The sequence below is a fragment of the Mobula birostris genome, chromosome 5 (assembly GCF_030028105.1).
Source record: "Mobula birostris isolate sMobBir1 chromosome 5, sMobBir1.hap1, whole genome shotgun sequence".
NCBI lineage: Eukaryota > Metazoa > Chordata > Chondrichthyes > Myliobatiformes > Myliobatidae > Mobula > Mobula birostris.
In genome coordinates this window covers 47,130,900-47,152,756 of record NC_092374.1, presented here as the reverse complement: position 1 = coordinate 47,152,756, position 21,857 = coordinate 47,130,900, and the positions used below count along the sequence as shown (strand labels likewise).

Here is a 21,857-nt window from a genome sequence, read left to right as displayed (position 1 = left end):
AGGAGGGTTCTGCATTAAATGCACAGCCCAATAGGTTAAACTAAACCTCAATCAAAGTTGTATTTAGATATGGTTAGGATTTTATGGATTTGAGATATTGGAAAATTTTCAGAAGTTATTCAAAATAAGACCAGTGTTAATGGAAAACCACAATAAGTCACTGTAAGGGAGCAAAACAGCTATAAACAGTGGAAGGAGCTAACGAGTGTAAAAGTCAGGATCTCAGTCAATAAGTACCCAGAACTCTGAACTGAGATGAGAAGGCTGGTGCCGAATCTGGCTGTCAAGCTGCTGCTGTTGGTGTTCTTTCTGACACGTCCTGTACGACCATTAGATCTTGAGGAGAAATATACAAACCTCTGTGGCTATTCATACCTAAGGAAAGCTGTGTATATTTGTGAAAAGATCAGAGGTAGATCTCTGCATCCCCGAGAATATGGTGAGTATTGATATCTGCAGTTACTTAGGGTTAAGAAATGGTTTTTGGCTCTAAAAGGCAAGTATTGTTACCATTAAAATGTGAAGTTTTTTTAATCATTGAAATAAGAATACAGTAATCATAGACTGTCTCAAAAGAGGCACTAAATATCCAAGAATATAGGGTAAACAAGCCTCCTTTGTAAAAGTACATTCACTCCTGCTGTAGGTGGCACAGGGGCACAGCTAGTAGATCTGTTGCCTCACAGCACCAGAGACTCGGGTTGGATCCTGACTTCAGGTGCTGTCTGCGTGGAGTTTGCATGTTGTTTCTATTGGGTGCTCTGGTATCCTCCTACAACTTGCAGAAGAAGATCTCACACTAAAATTACAACCAAAGCACAGGAGCCACTCTGGGAATGTTTAATGGGTGTGATTAAACTAATGAGAGTGTTAACAGGATGAACGGGAAAGCCGAAGGTGGAGAGGTCAGTAGCAAGGTGGCTTTGACTAAAACAGAAGGAAGTCACTGGACAGAACAACGTCTGTTGTAGGGAAGGAAATTGTTGACACTTTGGGTTGAAACCCTTCAAAATATTCTGTCTTCCAGCGTCTGCAGTATCTTGTGCATCCATTTTACCATGCTGGATTTTGAACTGGAATGCCCACAGCTTCTTCCCTCACCCCCGCAGCCCATTCTGCTTGACATGAAGATTGTTTGTTGCTCTAGATTCCAGTGCTGGTAGGGACTTGTGCTGGCATTAATTAAAGGTTAATCAAAGTCGAAATGCTGCAGATGCCAAAATAATGGCTGGAAATGCTCAGTAGGTCAGGCAGCATCTGTGGAGAGAGAAATAATGTTACTGTTCTATTTTCGATCCAGGACTTTTCATCAAAACTGGAAAAATGAAAAGAAAACTGAAAATTGCAGAATAAGAGGGGTGGGGAGGAGAGAGCAAGAGAGGTAGTCTATGACAGCATGGAGGCTGTGAGAGACTGAAGGACACAGTGGTGGTGGCACGGATTGAGGGAAGGTGAGACAGACCAATGAACTATTTTCACTGTGTCTGGGGGAAAGTAAAAGTATGAGGATCTGTTTTAAGATAACTGATGGAAGGTTTAGAGGGGAGATGAGGGAAAAGTAATTTCACCGATAAAGGAGTTTGAGGTTGTGGAGTGCAGTGACTGAAAGCCTCATTACAGTTAAAAGGTATGTGTTTAACCTAGAAAACTACAGGTGAAGATCTGGGAAATGTGTTTGGTCTGGTTAGTTCCTTTGTTGATTGGGGAGGACTCAATGGTTTAAATAGTCCTTTTCACATCTAAGTTTCCATAATTCTATGATTCCATAAGAGTGAATAACTTTTGTAAATACTCTGGGTGTCATTTGATTTGTTGCCCAAAATCCAAACTTACATTGGGACCATCCAAAAGTATTCTCTAGCAATCTGAACTAGATCCATGCATCATTTAGTTTGTCTATTTTGGTCTTTCCTAGAAGATGATATGTTTTATGGGAGTAGAGGTAGAAGTAAAGATGTGCAAACCATTATGCCTTGGAGGCTTCAGGGTCCTGTAGTAGCTGTGAGAAGATGGCATGACCTGGATGGTTGGGAATCTTTGATGATAGATGCTGCTTTCTTGAAGCTGTGCCTCTAGTAAATATTTCTGATAGTGGGGAGGGTTTTACCCATGATATATTGGGCTTAGTCAACGACTTTCTGCAGCTTCTTGCAATCCTGCTCATTTGAATTGTCGTACCTGGCCATGATGCCACCAGTCAGATTACTTTCAAACGAAAATCAGGAGAAGTTTATTAAAGTGTTCGGTGATAGGCTGACCTTCCTTCAATGAAGTGTAGATTGGCAAAAAGATCGGCATGGACATAGTGGACAGGAGGGTCTTTTTCTGTGCTGTACAACCTGTGAATTAATCACGGGTGTCATTTTATTTCTACTCCAGATAACTCTCACACCTCAGGTGCTAAAGGTATCATCAGGGTGGAAGATGAGAAGAATCCCCGTTGGATCATTGTGAATGGTCAGATTCAGAAGCCTGAACCTCTTCATGAATGGCAAATACTTCACACCAAGTGGCTGTCCCGGCAGATGCCGGGGAGCATCCAGAAAGAGGACTATAAAATGATGCAACCTACTTCTTTAAGCAGTTCCAGGCGCCGGCTTTTCACTCGAGGCCGGCACGCAATTCGAAAGCAATGTTGCCGCAGCAGCTGCATTGCTAGGGAGATATCGGAGGCCTGCCGCACGCATTGATTTCAGGTTCCTCCCTGTGAGCCTTCTGCGCACATTGATTCAAAATCAGAGCAGTTACAATTCAGTAGGTAAATTTTATGACTTCGAAGTACTACCCATAACACTGGGCACTGAATTGGGAGATCAGAATTCTGAGATCGGCAACCTCACAGTGTTCTTTTTAGCAACATTGAAAAGAAAACCCTTTGCAGTTTAACAGCCCCCACAACCAAATTCCCACGGGTGGTGTTTGCAGGAGAAAATTCTGTGCAAGTTCATCAGATATACTGTATTTCATTGTCTTCAGTCCTCATCTTGAGAATTGGTAATCTTGAATTTCTAAAATCAATAAATACATTGCAAATCTAAAGGCTTACTGTATGTCCTTTTATTTCTTAAGAAAAATATTGTAGCAATCCATCTAAATGTTGGGAAAGAGAACCATTTTCTATATTTATCAGGATATCTACATTTAAAAAAGCCTCTGATGGGAGTCGAGGATCGAACAGATTATTGATCACAACATCAACTGCCGCCATTATTCCTGCATACATTATTCATCCCACTGAAGTAACATAATTGCTTTAAGAAACTCCATTGATCAAAGGCAGCAAAAAATAACCTGCAGGGACTCAGCAGGTTGAAAAGTAACTGTGGGAGGAAAGGAATTATCAAAACTCTGCAAAATGCTGTTTTCCAGAATCTGCAATCTCTTATGTCTCTATTTTGCTATGCAAGGCTGAAACATCAATGATTGCTTTCCTCCCTTAGATACTATTTGACTCACTGAGTTCCTCCAGCAAATTGTTTATTGCTCCACATTCCAACATCTGCAGTTTCTTCTGTCTCGGTTATTGATTGAAACTTGATTCCCAGTAGTCATAGACATAGTCAGCTATTTATACAAAGTTTGGCCTTGGGATTAGGTGTGGAGAAGTGTCTAAAAGGATGAAAGAAAGAGGGTTGTGTTATATAGGGAATTACAGCTAAAGTCACAGACACCGGTGTGGAATAGAATTAGAGGAACGCAGATGCCTTACAGAATTGTTGGCCTGCATGAGAGTATAGGAGATGGACAAGCGTGGTGCCATGCGGGAATTTGAAATGCAGGAAGCAAGTTCTAAAATTAAAGCTTTATTTATCTGAGAGCTAGTTGAAACACACAACCAATAAGACTGTGAGACTTTGTCCCATATGGGGAGTGTCTAAGGCAAGAAGGCATTAAGATGAGCAAAAGTGAAAGTCAAAGTCAGGTTTATTGTTATAGGTACATGCAGGCCCAGGCGCAGTAACAAAGCGGTAGAGGACACCTCAGAACTAACACCTCTGTGGATTGTCTGGAGGATTGCAGGGAATAGTGCTAGAGTGTTCGAGGTGGAAGAACCTTTTACAGCAGCAGAGAAACAGATACTGCTAAATGAGTTACCCACTATCAAACATAATGAAGGTAATGTGCTTTTTGACAAAATTAAGGGAGGATCACCATCTGACTCGATGATACATACATCCTTTCAAAGGCTATTCACCCAGGCAGGTCTGACTATATCCAAAGTAAAAATTGGATTAAAGGGAGAAACAAGTCCCCAGAATACAAACGGGGTGGGGGGGGGGGCTTTACTGATGCAGTTAAGGAAGAGATAGGTAAAGAATAGGTGAATTAGATCATGATTACTTTAATTAAGCAAGAACCAAAGGAGAAAGTTGATGATTATGCCCAGTGAAAATATCGCTCTTTTAAGCAGCATAGTAGCCTAAACGGGACAATGACATCTTCTTACAAGTTTTGAAAGATGGAATGAATTCACATCTGACCTGGATAATAAAAATGGGGTTACCCGTTGGCCACAAATATAATCAAATTTTTGACCTGGGCAACAAGAGCACGAACAGAGAGGGGATAAACAAGAGAATGTGCAGCCATAGTGGTGGGAGTAACAGAGGACAGACCAGGTGATTTGGAATGTCTCAGGTGCAGAAAGAGGGACCATGTGCCCCTGGATGGTAAGAACGGGGGAAAAGCAAGGTTAAAAATGCAGTAATTGTGGGACAATCCATACTTGCTCAATTAAGAGGACCTGTCGCGATAAGATTGAGGACGCAAGTACTACGGTAAGTACTTACAGGTTATTGAAAATGTGGGAAAGGTAAAGTCTGGACAGTCTGAGGTAGTGTATTTTGGACACAAGATTAGACAGGGTAAGAAAGTAATACTCAATGGAAATAAAGAAGTAGTCCAATTTATAGATCAAGAAGTGAAGCTAAAGGGGAAGGAAAGCTCCCAGGCCACAGGTAAACAAAAATGGCGGAACTAAAAGCACTACCGGATGCCCTTAAAATAGGCAAGATACATATTCACAGACATTTGGTACACTTTTGGAGTAATATGTGATTGCATGGCAGCCTGGTCAAGGAGAAGGTAGCTAACCTCATCAGGAGGTGCTTGTATGACATGAAGAAATGGGGAAGGAGTTTGATGAAGTTACTAAATTGCCCTAGGAAGCAGCAGTTATAAAGAACAAGGTGCACAGAAGGGTAGACACCTCTGAACAAAAGAAAAATGCATTTGCTGATTACCCAGTTAAGGCAATTGTGGTGAAAAGAGGAAGTAGCAATGGTCAAGGAGGCAAAGGAGGAAAATTTAAAGGTGAAATAAGAAGTGCTGTCATCTAAGAAAAGCGGATTTGGGAATAAGCAGGAGCAGTGAAAAGGGAAAATAGCTAGAAAGTGAATGTTTGGTAGCCCCTGAATGCATCAGACATACATTGCTAGAAACTCACCATAGTTTACCTTACATAGGATAGGATGAGATGAAGTTAAAGCTTAGAAAGATGCTGCTGGTGGCCAGGGAAGGAGAGAAATATTGCTAAATTCTGCTGACAGTGTATAACATGTGATCTAAAAAAGGAGATAAAATCTGACCAAGTTAAACAACCACTACCTAAAAGCCTATGGGAGTAACTTCAGATGGACTTCACAGGGCCATTACCCCAGTCTAGGCGTAAATAGCATTGCTTTGTGATCATTGATTGCTTCAACAGGTGGGTGGAAACATTCCCTTGTCAGGATCGCTTTGCCGAGATAGTAGCCCATGTGCTAGCTGAGAAAGTAATACCCATAATGTGAAAAATATCAATTAAAAATAGAAATTGTGGGTTAGTAAAAGCTACAATTCTAGTCTTGCTAAACTCCTTCTTAATTCAAATACTACCTCATTAAAAGCATAAAAAACAATTGATTTCAACAACCCCCCATTTGATTCTAAATGACACATTTAGATCATTATATCTGAAAATTCAGAGGCAGAAAAACTTAAAGAAGTTAAGTTATAGAGTAATCAAAACTACTTCAGTTGTATAATATCAAAAATATGTAGTACATGCTCTTAAAAGTATTAATAACATAATGTCATGATTGAATACATCAGGAACACCTATACAGTTTGGATTATTCTGGTGATGATGAGCTTTAAACAAACACATACTGGAAAAATGAGAAGAAAACTGAAAATTGCGGAATAAGAGGGGCGGGGAGGAGAGAGCAAATTTAAAGTAAATTTATTATCAAAGTGTATATATATATACATATATATATAATTTATTTATTTATTTATTTGTGAGGTGTACCCATGGTATGCTGCTTTACATGGGGGATGTGATGTGAAATTGACATTTGAAAACTGCACAGTGCTCAGGAGATATCTGGTGTGGATTGGGCATGTGTGAGAGGGGGTTTCTATACAAATATTTGTCATGATGAGATGGGGGACCAATGAACCATTCATACTTATGTGCAGAAATGAAACTTGTTTGGTAACGTGACAGGCCTGCTGCATCTGGGAATTGACCTCTGTGGAATCCCCTATTACCACAAGAACATCACAGTGTAGCAAGGGCTAGAGCGGTACTGGAGGAGGAATAGGGTTAGAATTAAGATGTAGCCAAAAGGATTACACTAGTACCATGCCACAGGTAGCTTTTAATCTAACTGTTTTATGACTCACCAGTTTTTGCAGAGACAGAACTAATTGTCTTTTCCAACATTTACTCTGTAGGCAAGTTACTCTAAGTAAGTTTAGTACAGAAAGGCAGAAAAAGAAAAAGGATTCAATAGAGTTGTTAGGAGCAGGACATTCAGTGGGTGTGCCCATAGTCAATATTTAGATAGAGCAGAAATAAGTACACAAAACTTTGACAAAAGTTAAGGGGATCATAAGACAGAATTATGGTGTCTTGGGGCAAACTAGTAGAATAGGGAAGCAAAGGGCAGAATTGGAGTTGGAAACTATCCAGTAATTGCAGCCATTAAAGGATATAACTAATGAGGTTAATGATAGAATGTATAATGACACCCAACATTGTGATAAAAATGCAGCCTGTACTCTAAGTTGTCTGGCTCTTACCTGCAGTAAGGACAAACATTCTTCAGTTAGAAGGCTACAATGTCCTGGACTGGACTGGACATCAGACAACTAGCTGAAAGCATGGGTAGGTGATGGTACCCTTGTGTGCCACATTTGAGATCTCACTCTGAATATTCATGCACTGGGAGACTGTGAAAATAAGAGGAGTCCACTATAAATTGCAGCAGCCCTCTACATTCCCCAACATGGTGATAATCAGATGTACACTGTTATGAGAGAGCATAATGTCAGAAAATACCATGAGGGAACTTGGATCTTCTCCAAGCAACCTGCTGGCTTATGTAATTATGTTACACAAGTTGAAAAGGGGGTGAACTTGATGCAATGTCAGCAAAGGAGGGATCACTGGGTACATTTGGAGGAGATTGCACCAAGAGACCTGCTACGTATGCTAACTGTTCCCTCTTCATATTGCTTGTTAAAAATAAAACCTTCTTGAAATATACTTTGGTGAACAACACCTACCGAGTCGTAACATCAGCAAGAGCATATTACGAGGGCCAGTTACAATGGAATTTGACTGGCTATAATGTGGCAGTCAGAGACATCTCACCTGAATTAATGGATGCGGAGCAAAGCCTGCTGAAGAAGGGATGCTGAAGCTGGAACTTACTGTTTATGGACACAGACATAGACAAGGGATTGCAGAAATATGGAGCCACAGAATTACCACCTATTCCACATTTTCCTGCTGATTGATAAAAGGTAATCTGGGGGGTAGGGGCCTAAGGGGGATAAGGAGGTCATTAAGAAATGGGATTCACTATTGAGAAAGACAATGGATCAATAGAATAGGGCCAAAGTAGCTCTAAGGAACCCTTTCATTTGGGACAGCATTTGGAATTAGGGTTTGAATGTACAAATCTATCCCTAGATTCGATTTTCATTGTTGTACAGCTGAGTATTTTAATGATCGTTATTATTTTAGTGTGCAGCTACAACATTGGTGTTATAGGGATTGTTATCTAGTAGGCCAGACAAGGGTACTGTTAAAGATCTAATCTTTAGGCCCTGTTGGCCATTCTAGGAGAGGACTGTTGTAGGGGAAAGAATTGGGAGGGATAATAATTAATAAATAGAGAGGTGGACATGATAACAGGCAACTGCAGTCGAAAAGTAGAGATGGAATGCAGCAGTGACAGCACCCAAGATTCAGGATTTTCATTAATTTTGTTATAGCATGCATCCATTATTGCAATAGAGAATTAGATTTACTGCTAGACCTGTGGATATCATTTTATTCTCCAATCAGTTCCAGCTCTACTTAATTAACTCTTCCTGTAGCCACCATTCTGTTACCAAAATGTTGTTTTATTGGTAACCTCGTCAACTGAGAATGTAAAAGCTGTATCAAGTTCATGTTCAGGTGGACCAGCTTTGGCGGGTCTGTTACGCACTGGCTTCTGATAAATCACCCATCATTTCGAACACCAACTCCAGGTCATCATTCAGTTAGCTTTGGCAGACAAGTAAGATTGAGACAATGGAGAGGTCGGGAGGTTAATGTTAAAATAAAGCAGGTTGCATCAATCTCCACGTGGTAACTGACACTGCGTTTGGACGTTGTTAGGGAACTGCCTCTGGATAAAGGGGAGGATTGGAGATAGAATGGTATTGGGTTGTACCAGAAACAATAGTGCAGGAATGGGAAGTTGCTGATTCTCTGTCTATGACTGGGTGGAATAAATGCAATTGAGATGAATGAGATCTCACTCAGCAGGGTTACAGTGGATTGGTTTCAGAGGAAGAGAATGATATTGTCAATGGCAATTAATGTAGTCCAATTCTACCTGACAGCCAGAAAAAAATGCAATTTTGCTTTAAAGGATGCATTAAACAAGCTTCCGGCTGACCTCTTCAGTTTTTATTTGAGAATTTAATATATTTCTTGTAGAGTTAGCAGATATTCTGGGAAACTTGCCCATACAACTTTAACAAGACTTGAGGATTAAAATGCAGCCAACCTGTTTTCTAGCCAGTGGGTGTGTTTACCCAGGTGGTAAGACTGAGAAGTTCCAAAGCAACATGACCAGACCCAACATCACACAATGCAAAGGACAATTGGTTTTTACAAACCCCGGGAATACTGATAATGTAGTCATGTTGGGTACACACTTATGTGCTTTCTCTGGGGATTGTGACTCTGTTGATGTGATCCAGTCTTAATCTCCAGATGGAATGGAAAGCACCTTTGTGATCTCTGGAGTACAGGCCATATTTGCACCATGTACAATAGCTGCATCCCTTCTCCTGCCATCTACTATCTGCTGCCCACTCTCTATGAAGCCCTTCATGGCTGCCCTTCAGCATAATGCTTCTTCCCCCTCCATTGCCCTTTGCTCTCCCCTCCTCTCTGAAACTTCATCTAGTGCTACAGCTATTGATGATGACTAGGTTTAATCTTGAAACTGAACGAGAATTCTGCTCCCACAGCTCCCCTCTCTGTGCACAAAGCACACACAGAGAGGAAGCTACAAAGCACATGCTTATTTAAAACTTTATCAATTAAATAAACTGTAGGTCAGCTTCCAATAGCCACAATTTGCTTCTTGGAATTAATTGCTTCTTAGAAACTAGCATGTGGGATTTAGTGATTTTTTGACCTCCAAGTTCTTTTAGGAGTCCAAGAATAAGTGAAAACTTATTGCTTCACAATCATTTATTTTAAAGTTTAAACAAAGAAACGGATACAGAGCATATGAACTAAAGTGAAAAACTGTGATGAAGACAAAAGTTAAAGATGGTGCAGAGCCCTGTTGGCAGCTGGTGGGGTAACATCATTTTAGATTGCTCCTACCCTATTCACTTCACTGTCTCCTACCAGTTTTTTTTGAAACCTTATTATAATACTTTAATACTGCTCTACTATGGCTGGGAAAAGAACAAAAGCTTCTGCAAAAGAAAGGGAAACAGAAGATGAATCCCCAGTCACTTTGGATTCAATCAGTGACTTCCTTAAACGGCAAAAATCTGAATTTTCTGAGGAGTTTCAACGACTTAATGGCAAATTGGATAAAATCCAACAAACTTTAACTGAACATGAGAAGCAAATTCAGGAAACTACTGCAAAGCTGGTGACACTTGAAGAGGATCTTGAAGATACATTTAAACTCTGCAAAGAGTTATCCTTATCCAATGAAAAAAGGATGAAAAGGATTATCAGTCTAGAAAATAGAAATAGGAGAAATAACTTGCGAATTCTGGGTCCTGAAGATTCAATCAAAGGTGCTGACCCTACGAAGTTCTTTGCAAACTTTCTGAAATAGCTATTCCCTGTTCTATTCACTTCTGAGCTGAAGCTCGATCGAGCATATCTTTCGCCGACTTCGAAGCCGTTGTCATCAGCAGTGAAACCCAGGTCAGTCATTCTAAGTTTTCATGAATTTCATATTAAGGACCTTTTAATTTGCCATACCCGACAACAAGGAATGATCGATTTCCATGGTTACAAGGTCAGATTTGTGGAAGATTATTCGCCTGAAGTTATGGCTGATCGTATGACGTATAAAGAAGTTATGCCGGAACTGTATAATAAAGGATTTAAACCATCCCTTTGGTTTCCCACCGGTCCTACAAGGTCCCACTGAGTATTGTTTTGAAGAATGGATTGCGAAAAAGAATGAAGTTGGTTGAAGACGCAAAGGAGTTTTTGAAGGATGAAGTCTAAAATTCTTATTTGAAGTTCTTATTTGATCAATTTTTTCTTCTGTTAATATGAATTTGAAATAAGGTTTCAATAAGCTTATATTTTGGCTGTTCATGTATTGTTTTTTGTTATATATTTTTTGATACTTTTTATTATATCCCTTTTTGAGGCTTTATTTTAATATAACTTTCTTTGAATTTGTTTAAACTGATCCTTTTATATTTTTGAATATTGAGTTATTTTTCTTTCTATGTTGTGTCTTGGTAGGGACACATTTGACCTTGTAGGACCGGAGTTTCTGTCAACAGGATTTTTTGGGGAGGGAACTTAGTTCTTAGCTCGCTGACTGTCTATTGGTCAGCTTTCTGGTTTTGGGTGGGGGAAGAGCTAGGATCTATTTCTCTCTGGGAGCTGTGTTGGGTTGATTATATGATTGCCTGTTTGACTACCTTACCTTATGGTTTGCTTTCTAGTTTTAATAACTTATGGCCAGATGTTTTAATTACATGATGATTTGTATTTAAAATAGTTTGAAATATTGTTATTTAGTTTGAATGCGAAAGGGTTGACCCACCCCATTAAACGGAACAAGGTGTTTGCTTATATTAAAAAATTAAAAGCACCCATTATTTTCTTACAAGAAACGCACATACGCAGCTGAGATAGCTTACGTTTTTTTACTCGGTGGAAGGATATGCAATTCCATTCTTCGTTTAATGCAAAATCATGCGGAGTTTCGATTTTTGTAGATAATACAGTTTCCTTTGTTCAACATAAAGTTGTTTTAGATCCTAATGGTCGATTTGTTATTGTATCAAGGAGTTTAGACAGTAAATTGATTGTTTTTGCTAATGTATATGCCCCCAACGTAGACGATCCAGAATTTTTTGAACGTCTATTTTTGTTTTTGCCAGATTTGTGTACTTACTGTCTTGTGATGGGAGGAGATTTTAACTGCTGGTTAAATCCAGTATTAGATCACTCATCTGTCAAACCAGCCACACTTAATAAATCAGCTTTGTTTATCCAATCCTTTTTAACTAAATGTGGTACAGCTGATGCTTGGTGTTTTCTTCATCCAATGGACAGGGAGTATACTTTTTTCTCTCATGTCCATCATTCTTATACCAGGATTGATTATTTTTTTATTGACAGTCAAATGATTCCATTGGTTCGATTGATCGAATATAAAGAGATTGCTATTTCTGACCACTCTCCTGTACTTCTATCTTTAAATCTCCCGGGTCCTAACCCTATGGGTAGATTTTGGCAATTTAATTTAACTCTGTTATCCGATGGGGACTTTTTAAAATTTATGGAGAATCAAATTACTCTTTTTTTGAAGAAATACGTTGGAAGAGACATCTAGTCTTATTATATGGGATACACTTAAAGCATTTATCTGGGGTCAAATTATTTCTTATACTGAAAACATCATTAAAAAAGTTAACAAAGAGAGAAACGAACTAGCTAATCAGTTAAAACAATTGGACTGTAAATATGCTTTGGTACCTGATCCTGAAACATACAAGAGACGTATTGAAACCAAAATTAAATATGATCTTCTTTTAACATATCCAATTGAAAGCCAGCTTTTAAAGGTAGAAGTCAATTTTATATTCACGGAGATAAAACTAGTAAGCTACTGGCTAATCAATTGAAGCCATTTATAGCCAAGCGGCAAATTAAAGAAATACGTAAAATTAATGGGGCATGACAACTGACCACTTTGAAATTAATGACACTTTTAGGGAATTTTATTCCAAATTGTATAGTTCTGACTCTGTTAAGGATAATATTGCAATGAATAATTTTTTAGGTCAATTAAATATTCCTAATCTTTCGATGGGTGATCGTAGGCAATTGGATCAACCCATTTCCCAGGAGGAAATTGCTCAGGCTATTCAAGAATTGCATTCTGGAAAATCCCCAGGAACCGATGGATTCTCTGGAGAGTTTTATAAGGCGTTTTCCTCCTTGCTTATTCCACACTTATGTTCTACCCTTACAGATTCCTTTAAGATAGGAAAGATTACCACAGTCTTTTTATGAAGCTTCCATTTCGCTTATTCTCAAAAAGAATAAGAATCCTACTGAATGTTCTTCATATAGACCTATCTCTTTACTCAATTTTGATACTAAAATTTTATCTAAAGTGTTGGCTCGCAGACTTGAAAATGTTATATCTTCTATAGTTTGCGATGATCAGACGGGATTTATTAGAAATTGATATTCCCATTTTAATATACGGCGTTTGTTAAATGTTATGCATTCTCTATCCAAGGAAATATTGGAATGTGTGATATCTATTTACATCTTCAGAAAAATTTAATTTTGGACCTAATTTTATTCATTGAATTAAATTACTTTATTTATCTCCCTGCGCTCGGGTTCTTACTAATCTTCAGAATTCTGAACCCTTTAAACTCCAATGTGGAACTAGACAAGGTTGTTCTTTGAACCCTCTGCTTTTTGGTTTGGTATTAGAACCCTTAGCAATTGCTTTTTGAGAGTCTAAGGAGATTACTGGTATTTTAAGGAGAGGTACTATCCATAAAGTGTCGCTCTAGCTGATGACTTACTGCTTTTTGTACCTAATGTTACAACCTCTTTACCATTTGCGTTCCGTTTACTGACTAATTTTAGTCAGTTCTCAGGATATAAATTAAATTTACATAAGAGTGAACTGTTTCCTTTAAACAATCTAATACCAACTGATATTAACCTTCCTTTTAAAATTTTAAGAAAACAATTTACGCATTTAGAAGTAACAATTACTAAGAATTATAAAGATTTATTTAAGGAAAACTTTTTAACTTTAAAGAATTATGTTAAAAAAACACTTTCTAATTTGTCGCCTCTCTCTTTATCACTGATTGGCCGAATTAATTCTATTAAAATGAATATCTTACCTAAATTTATATACCTTTTTCAAGCTGTGCCTGTTTTTATTCCTAAATCTTTTTTTGACTCTTTGGATTCAATTCTTTCTTCCTATATATGGAAGAATTAAAAACTTCGTATAAATAAAGCTCACCTTCAAAAAACCAAACAGAATGGAGGCTTTGCCTTACCCAATTTTAGGTTATATTATTGGGCAGTTAATATATGAAATATTACGTTCTGGATATATTACATTAACCATGAGAATTGCCCTATATGGGTTTCTTTGGAAGTCAACTCTGTTATGAAATTTTCCATTATTCCTTTACTTGGATCCTCACTTCCTTTATCTTTAAATAAACTAACTGACAATGTGGTGGTAAAACATACTTTGAGGATTTGGTTACAGTTTAGAAAATGTTTTGGTTTATTGAGATTCTCCCTCTTGAGTCCTATCTTTTCTAATTGTTTTTTAAACCATCTTTAATTGACTTATCATATAAAGAATGGGATAGATTGGGTATTAAACGATTTCAGGATTTGTTTGATGGAGGGAATCTCTCTTCCTTTATGCAACTTTCAATGAAATTTAACCTTTCCAATACTCACTTTTTGATACTTACAGATTAGAGATTTTTTAAGATCTCAATTACATACATTTCCTATAAGTCCAGATAAGAATATAATAGATACGATTTTAAATTTGAAACCCTTTGACAATGGTTCAATATCTTACATTTACAGTCTGCTGTTGGGACTGAAAAAGGCCCCCTTAGATAAAATTAAAGGAGGCTGGGAAAAGGATTTACAGATTTTCATATCTGAAGAGAGCTGGAAAATTATTTTAAAATTGATTAATTCTTCATCATTATGTGCTCGTCATCCTTTATTACAATTTAAAGTGGTACATAGAGTTCATATGTCTAAAGACAAGCTCTCTCGTTTCTATACAGATATTTCCCCTTACTGTGATATATGTACTAATGGAGTGGCCACACCCCCTCCTGTACACCTGGAACGTCGTCTCCACACCCCACTGCCCATGGGAGGACTGCAGTGAGGAGGAGTCTGTGACTCACCTCTTTGCACACTGTCAGTTCGCAAAGAGGGTGTGGAGGAGGATGGACGGGCTGGTGTCATGTTTCATCCCCAGCAGCTGCGTAACAGAGGACTCTCTAATCTACGGGCTGTTCCCGGGGACACACACGGAGACCAACATCTGGTGCCGCTGGCAGATCATCAACTTGGTGAAAGACGCTCTTTGGTCGGCCCGAAACTTGATGATCTACCAGCACATGGAGATGTCCGTGGGAGAATGCTGCTGACTGGCACATTCTCGGCTGCAGGAGTATGTGCTGAGGGACGAACTGAAACTCGATGCAGCCACCGCAATGGCCCAGTGGGGAAAGACACCGGTATAGGTTTCTTCACGTGCGGGAGTGGGGGGGGTCGGGTGGTGGGGAGTATACCCCTCAACAACGATGTGGTAAGGTGAACAACTGGAGTGCCACGTGGGTGGCCATAAGTATGGATATGTACTGACTATAATGGAAACGTATGTAAAGGATGGAAAGTTATTGAATGGTTTATTGTATATAATTTTATTTCTGAATAAAGTATATTTTGAAATTTAAAAAAAAATGGAGTGGCCACACTAATTCATATGTTTTGGACTTGTCCAAGACTTGAAAAATTTTGGAAAGGTGTATTTCAAACTTTTTCTGTACTTTTCAATGATAGTTTTAAGCCCAATCCTTTGACTGCCATGTTTGGTATTGTTGAGGATAGTGCAACAAAACTGAAGCCATCTAATTTGCGGGTATTGGCCTTTATATCTCTTATGGCCAGGAGGGCGAACTTACTCAAGTGGAAGGAGGGTGCTCCGCCCACTCATGCTCAATGGTTATCTAATGTTATCTTATGCCTTAATCTAGAGAAGATTCGTTATTCGATTTCTGATTCTAAACATGATTTTCTAATATTATGGGGACACTTTCTGAGTTATTTTCATAATCTTTGAACTGTTATTGAAGTATGGATCTGAACCATTATTATTATAATATCATATGGTAAGGTGTTTCTTTTTTTCTCTCTTTTTTTTTAACCAACCAGCTCATTTTGGTAATGGGGTAGATTTTTTTAAAAATAAAATACAATTATTTTATTTTATCTCATTTCATAATTCAATCTTTTTTTCTACATGATTGATTTGGAATATGGGATACTGTGATCATTTTACTGTAATTTAAATGTAAGTAATTCATATTATTTACTTGCATCCTTATGAATTTTGTATTTGTATTTATGGAATTTATATAATTTTAATAAAAATATTGAAAGATGGCGAACTTTGCAGAGACGCACTTATGTACTTAAAGTAGGGCAAATTCCTAAGATAAGAAAAAGGCCAATGAAAAGATAATACTTCGCCAAAGAAAAATGAAAAAGGTGATAAACCATTATGTAACTGCTATATTGCTTTACCAACAGTAGGTGGAGAGAAACACCACATAATGTGAAAAATGTGAATTAAAAATACAAATTGTGAGTTAGTAAAAGCTACAATTTTAGTCTTGATAAATCTCTTCTTAATTCAAATTCTACCTTACTAAAAGCATAAATAAAGATTTCAACAACACCCCATTTGATTCTAAATCACACATTTAGAATCATTATATCTGAAAATTCAGAGGCAGAGAAACTTGAAGTATCTACATTATAGAGTAATAAAAACAACTTCAGTTGTATAAGATCAAAACTATATATACTGTTTATAAAAGTACTAATAGCATAATGTCATGATTGAATACATCAGGAACACCTATACAGTTTGGATTATTCTGGTGATCTTAGACTTTAAACAAACACAAAAATATAGATTATTATAATGTATATTAATAATAATATTATGACCTTAATTTTCAGTAACCCTAGCTTCCAAAAGTGAGATGAATCCAATTAAAGAAATCCCATATATCAGTCTGATGTAATTTAGCAACTTCTTTACCAATGTGGTCAGCCAAATTAGTTAGGTCTGGGGCAATAATATGGATAGGGTCAGATGTGTTGTTTCTCAAATCATGTTAATTGTATTCACATAAATGACAGTTTCAGATGATATGTGGGGGCTATGACTATTGTGTACTCACATCCCTTGTCAGAATGATGAACCATAGGTAAAGTACCTACATCACCATCATTGGAATGTTTAATGAAAAGGGAACATACTTGTTCTAATCTGCAGTAATACTTAACATTTGAATCATTAACAGTATCTGCATATTTGTGTGATACCCCTAAGTATACATTATGAGTCGTTTCAACCCGAACATCGTGAGTAAGGGAAGTAAGTAAGCAGATGACAACAACAAACATCTCAGGGTTGTATATGGTGACATGTATGTACTCTGACAATAAACTTTACTTTGAACTTTGAAATCTATAATGTCCAATAATTATATCTGTGCTTGAAGTCTTCCCACAACACTTGTCTTAATCTGGTGTCACTTTAGCTTGCTTGTAATGGCTGACGTGTATCCATTTACTTTTACCTTGTACCTTGATTGTCAAATTGGTAATTAACAGTACTTGGCAAGGAACTTCCCACTGAGTTCCCAATCATTCCTTATGTGGTTTCTAGACCAGGACCCACTCATCAGGAATCAGAGTGTGTCCTCCTTCTGATGGACCACTCCAAGCAGCTTTGGCAAACAGACTGAACAGCTTTGGTTTGTTTTGCTGGACACATACCTCAGTTAATAATGCAATGTTCCAAACATAGATTAAGAGATATAAAATGACCATGTCAAGTGTTAGAGGTTACTGACAACAAAATGAGATCATGGAAACTGTACAGATTGAAAAGGAGGAGGTGCTTGCTGTCTTGAGGAAAATTAAAGTGGATAAATCCCTGGGACCTGACAGGGTGTTCCCTCGGACCTTGAAGGAGACTAGTGTTGAAATTGCGGGGGCCCTGGCAGAAATATTTAAAATGTCGCTGTCTACAGGTGAGGTGCTGGAGGATTGGAGAGTGGCTCATGTTGTTCCGTTGTTTAAAAAAGGATCAAAAAGTAATCCGGGAAATTATAGGCCGGTAAGTTTAACGTCGGTAGTAGGTAAGTTATTGGAGGGAGTACTAAGAGACAGAATCTACAAGCATTTGAATAGACAGGGACTTATTAGGGAGAGTCAACATGGCTTTGTGCATGGTAGGTCATGTTTGACCAATCTGTTGGAGTTTTTCGAGGAGGTTACCAGGAAAGTGGATGAAGGGAAGGCAGTGGATATTGTCTACATGGACTTCAGTAAGGCCTTTGACAAGGTCCCGCATGAGAGGTTAGTTAGGAAAATTCAGTCGCTAGGTATACATGGAGAGGTGGTAAGTTGGATTAGACATTGGCTCGATGGAAGAAGCCAGAGAGTGGTAGTAGAGAATTGCTTCTCCGAGTGGAGGCCTGTGACTAGTGGTGTGCCACAGGGATCAGTGCTGGGTCCATTGTTATTTGTCATCTATATCAATGATCTGGATGATAATGGGGTAAATTGGATCAGCAAATTTGCTGATGATACAAAGATTGGAGGTGTAGTAGACAGTGAGGAAGGTTTTCAGAGCCTGAAGAGGGACTTGGACCAGCTGGAAAAATGGGCTGAAAAATGGCAGATGGAGTTTCATACAGACAAGTGTGAGGTATTGCACATTGGAAGGACAAACCAAGGTAGAACATACAGGGTTAATGGTAAGGCACTGAGGAGTGCAGTAGAACAGAGGGATCTGGGAATACAGATACAAAATTCCCTAAAAGTGGCGTCACAGGTAGATAAGGTTGTAAAGAGAGCATTTGCTATATTGGCCTTTATTAATCAAAGTATTGAGTATAAGAGCTGGAATGTTATGATGAGGTTGTATAAGGCATTGGTGAGGCCGAATCTGGAGTATTGTGTTCAGTTTTGGTCATCAAATTACAGGAAGGATATAAATAAGGTTGAAAGAGTGCAGACAACAGCAATTTTGCGGATGCTGGAAATTCAAGCAACACACATCAAAGTTGCTGGTGAACGCAGCAGGCCAGGCAGCATCTCTAGGAAGAGGTGCAGTCAACGTTTCAGGCCGAAACCCTTCGTCAGGACTAACTGAAGGAAGAATGAGTAAGAGATTTGAAAGTTGGAGGGGGGGAGGGGGAGATCCAAAATGATAGGAGAAGACAGGAGGGGGAGGGATGGAGTCAAGAGCTGAACAGGTGATTGGCAAAAGGGATACGAGAGGATCATGGGACAGGAGGTCCGGGAAGAAAGACAAGGGGGGGGGGAACCCAGAGGATGGGCAAGGGGTATATTCAGAGGGACAAAGGGAGAAGAAGGAGAGTGAGAGAAAGAATGTGTGTATAAAAATAAGTAACAGATGGGGTACGAGGGGGAGGTGGGGCATTGGCGGAAGTTAGAGAAGTCGATGTTCATGCCATCAGGTTGGAGGCTAACCAGATGGAATATAAGGTGTTGTTCCTCCAACCTGAGTGTGGCTTCATCTTCACAGTAGAGGAGGCCGTGGATAGACATGTCAGAATGGGAATGGGATGTGGAATTAAAATGTGTGGCCACTGGGAGATCCTGCTTTCTCTGGCAGACAGAGCGTAGGCGTTCAGCAAAGCGGTCTCCCAGTCTGCGTCGGGTCTCGCCAATATATAAAAGGCTCCCCTTTCTAGATTTTTCTGTCTCTGTCTCTGGAGACAGCTTATCCACTGATGTCTACTATAAGCCTACTGACTCTCACAGCTATCTGGACTATTCCTCTTCTCACCCTGTCTCTTGCAAAAACACCATCTCCTTCTCGCAATTCCTCCATCTCCGCTGCATCTGCTCTCAGGATGAGGCTTTTCATTCTAGGACGAGGGAGATGTCCTTTTTTAAAGAAAGGGGCTTCCCTTCCTCCACTATCAACTCTGCTCCTAAACGCATCTCCCCCATTTCACGTACATCTGCTCTCACTCCATCCTCCCGCCACCCCACTAGGAATAGGGTTCCCCTGGTCCTCACCTACCACCCCACCAGCCTCCGGGTCCAACATATTATTCTCTGTAACTTCCGCCACCTCCAACGGGATCTCACCACTAAGCACATCTTTCCTTCCCCCCTCCCCGTCTGCTTTCTGCAAGGATCGCTCCCTACACGACTCCCTTGTCCATTCGTCCCCCCCATCCCTCCCCACTGATCCCCCTCCTGGCACTTATCCGTGTAAGCGGAACAAGTGCTACACATGCCCTTACACTTCCTCCCTTACCACCATTCAGGGCCCCAAACAGTCCTTCCAACAGGCAACACTTCACCTGTGAGTCAGCTGGGGTGATATACTGCATTCGGTGCTCCTGATATGGCCTTTTATATATTGGCGAGACCCGACGCAGACTGGGAGACTGCTTTGCTGAACACCTACGCTCTGTCCGCCAGAGAAAGCAGGATCTCCCAGTGGCCACACATTTTAATTCCACATCCCATTCCCATTCTGACATGTCTATCCACGGCCTCCTCTACTGTAAAGATGAAGCCATACTCAGGTTGGAGGAACAACACCTTACATTCCGTCTGGGTAGCCTCCAACCTGATGGCATGAACATCAACTTCTCTAACCTCCGCTAATGCCCCACCTACATCTCGTACTCTATCTGTTACTTATTTTTATACACACATTCTTTCTCTCACTCTCCTTTTTCTCCCTCTGTCCCTCTGAATATACCCCTTGCCCATCCTCTGGGTTCCTCCCGCCTTGTCTTTTTTCCCGGACCTCCTGTCCCATGATCCTCTCATATCCCTTTTGCCAATCACCTGTCCAGCTCTTGGCTCCATCCTGCTCCCTCCTGTCTTCTCCTATCATTTTGGATCTCCCCCTCCCCCCCTCCAACTTTCAAATCTCTTACTCACTCTTCCTTCAGTTAGTCCTGACGAAGGGTCTCAGCCCGAAACGTCGACTGTACCTCTTCCTAGAGATGCTGCCTGGCCTGCTGCGTTCACCAGCAACCTTGAAAGAGTGCAGAGAAGGTTTACAAGGATGTTGCTGGGACTTGAGAAACTCACTTACAGAGAAAGGTTGGATAGGTTGGGACCTTATTCCCTGGAGCGTAGAAGAATGAGGGGAGATTTGATAGAGGTATATAAAATTATGATGGGTATAGATAGAGTGAATGCAAGCAGGCTTTTTCCAGTGAGGCAAGGGGAGAAAAAAACCAGAGGACATGGGTTAAGGGTGAAGGGGGAAAAATTTAAAGGGAATATTATGGGGGGCTTCTTCACACAGAGAGTGGTGGGAGTGTGGAATGAGCTGCCAGACGAGGTGGTAAATGTGGGTTCTTTTTTAACATTTAAGAATAAATTGGACAGATACATGGATGGGAGGTGTATGGAGGGATATGGTCCATGTGCAGGTCAGTGGGACTAGGCAGAAAATGGTTTGGCACAGCCAAGAAGGGCCAAAAGGCCTGTTTCTGTGCTGTAGTTTTTCTATGGTTTTCCTTTCTATTTCTAAAATATTTCAGGTGTTCCCAGCACTGCAACATGTTAGCTGCTACATCAGGGGTCCAACATCAGTTATCACCACTGAATGGTTAAAGTACACATTAATCAAAGGGAAGGCTGTAGCTATTCCTGATTAGGTCATCACAAATTTAAGATATTGGAAAAACGTCAAAAGTCACTAGTACATGGGAGAAAAGTTAATGAAAAACCAATGAACCACAGTTAGGGTGGGTGCAAACCATTTTAAAGGAAGAAGGAGCAGGTTAGTAACTGGAAAGATATAGTGAAATACCCAGAGTCAACCAAGAAGTCCAGGCAAATGCGAGTTTGAGACGGTAAGGTAAATTATCCCAGTGGAAAAATTCAGCAACAGTTTCTGTTGTGGAAAGGTCAGGGAGACTCCCTGTAACTTGAAATGAAGGGTCTGCTGTCCACCCTGTCAGTGGGGCTGCTGCTTACCACTCTTACCAGCTCTACAGAGACCACAGCAATAAACCTTGATGAGAAATTCACAAAACTCTGTGGCCGTAACTTTGTGGTGCAAGTTGTCAACATCTGCAGGGAAACCAGTTGGATAGATCTCCTTCCCTAACTCTATGGTAAGTGGTCACTCTCTTCTATTCTGTGTGGGAATTGTCTGTTGATCTTTTGTCTTTCATTTATTCGAGCCAGCATTTAATTGCCCATCCTTAGTTGCTCTTCAGAAATTGCAGAGAGCTTTCTTGAATCTCTGCAA

General features: G+C 39.7%; 1 long non-coding RNA gene across 1 annotated transcript; it reads left to right on the top strand.

Moving 5' to 3' along the window:
* The first annotated feature begins 223 nt into the window (after positions 1-223).
* Positions 224-3,039, top strand: LOC140197245 (uncharacterized). The gene is made up of 2 exons (XR_011885888.1): positions 224-439; positions 2,380-3,039. It is a non-coding gene; the product is annotated as an uncharacterized lncRNA (long non-coding RNA).
* The last annotated feature ends 18,818 nt before the right edge of the window (positions 3,040-21,857 follow it).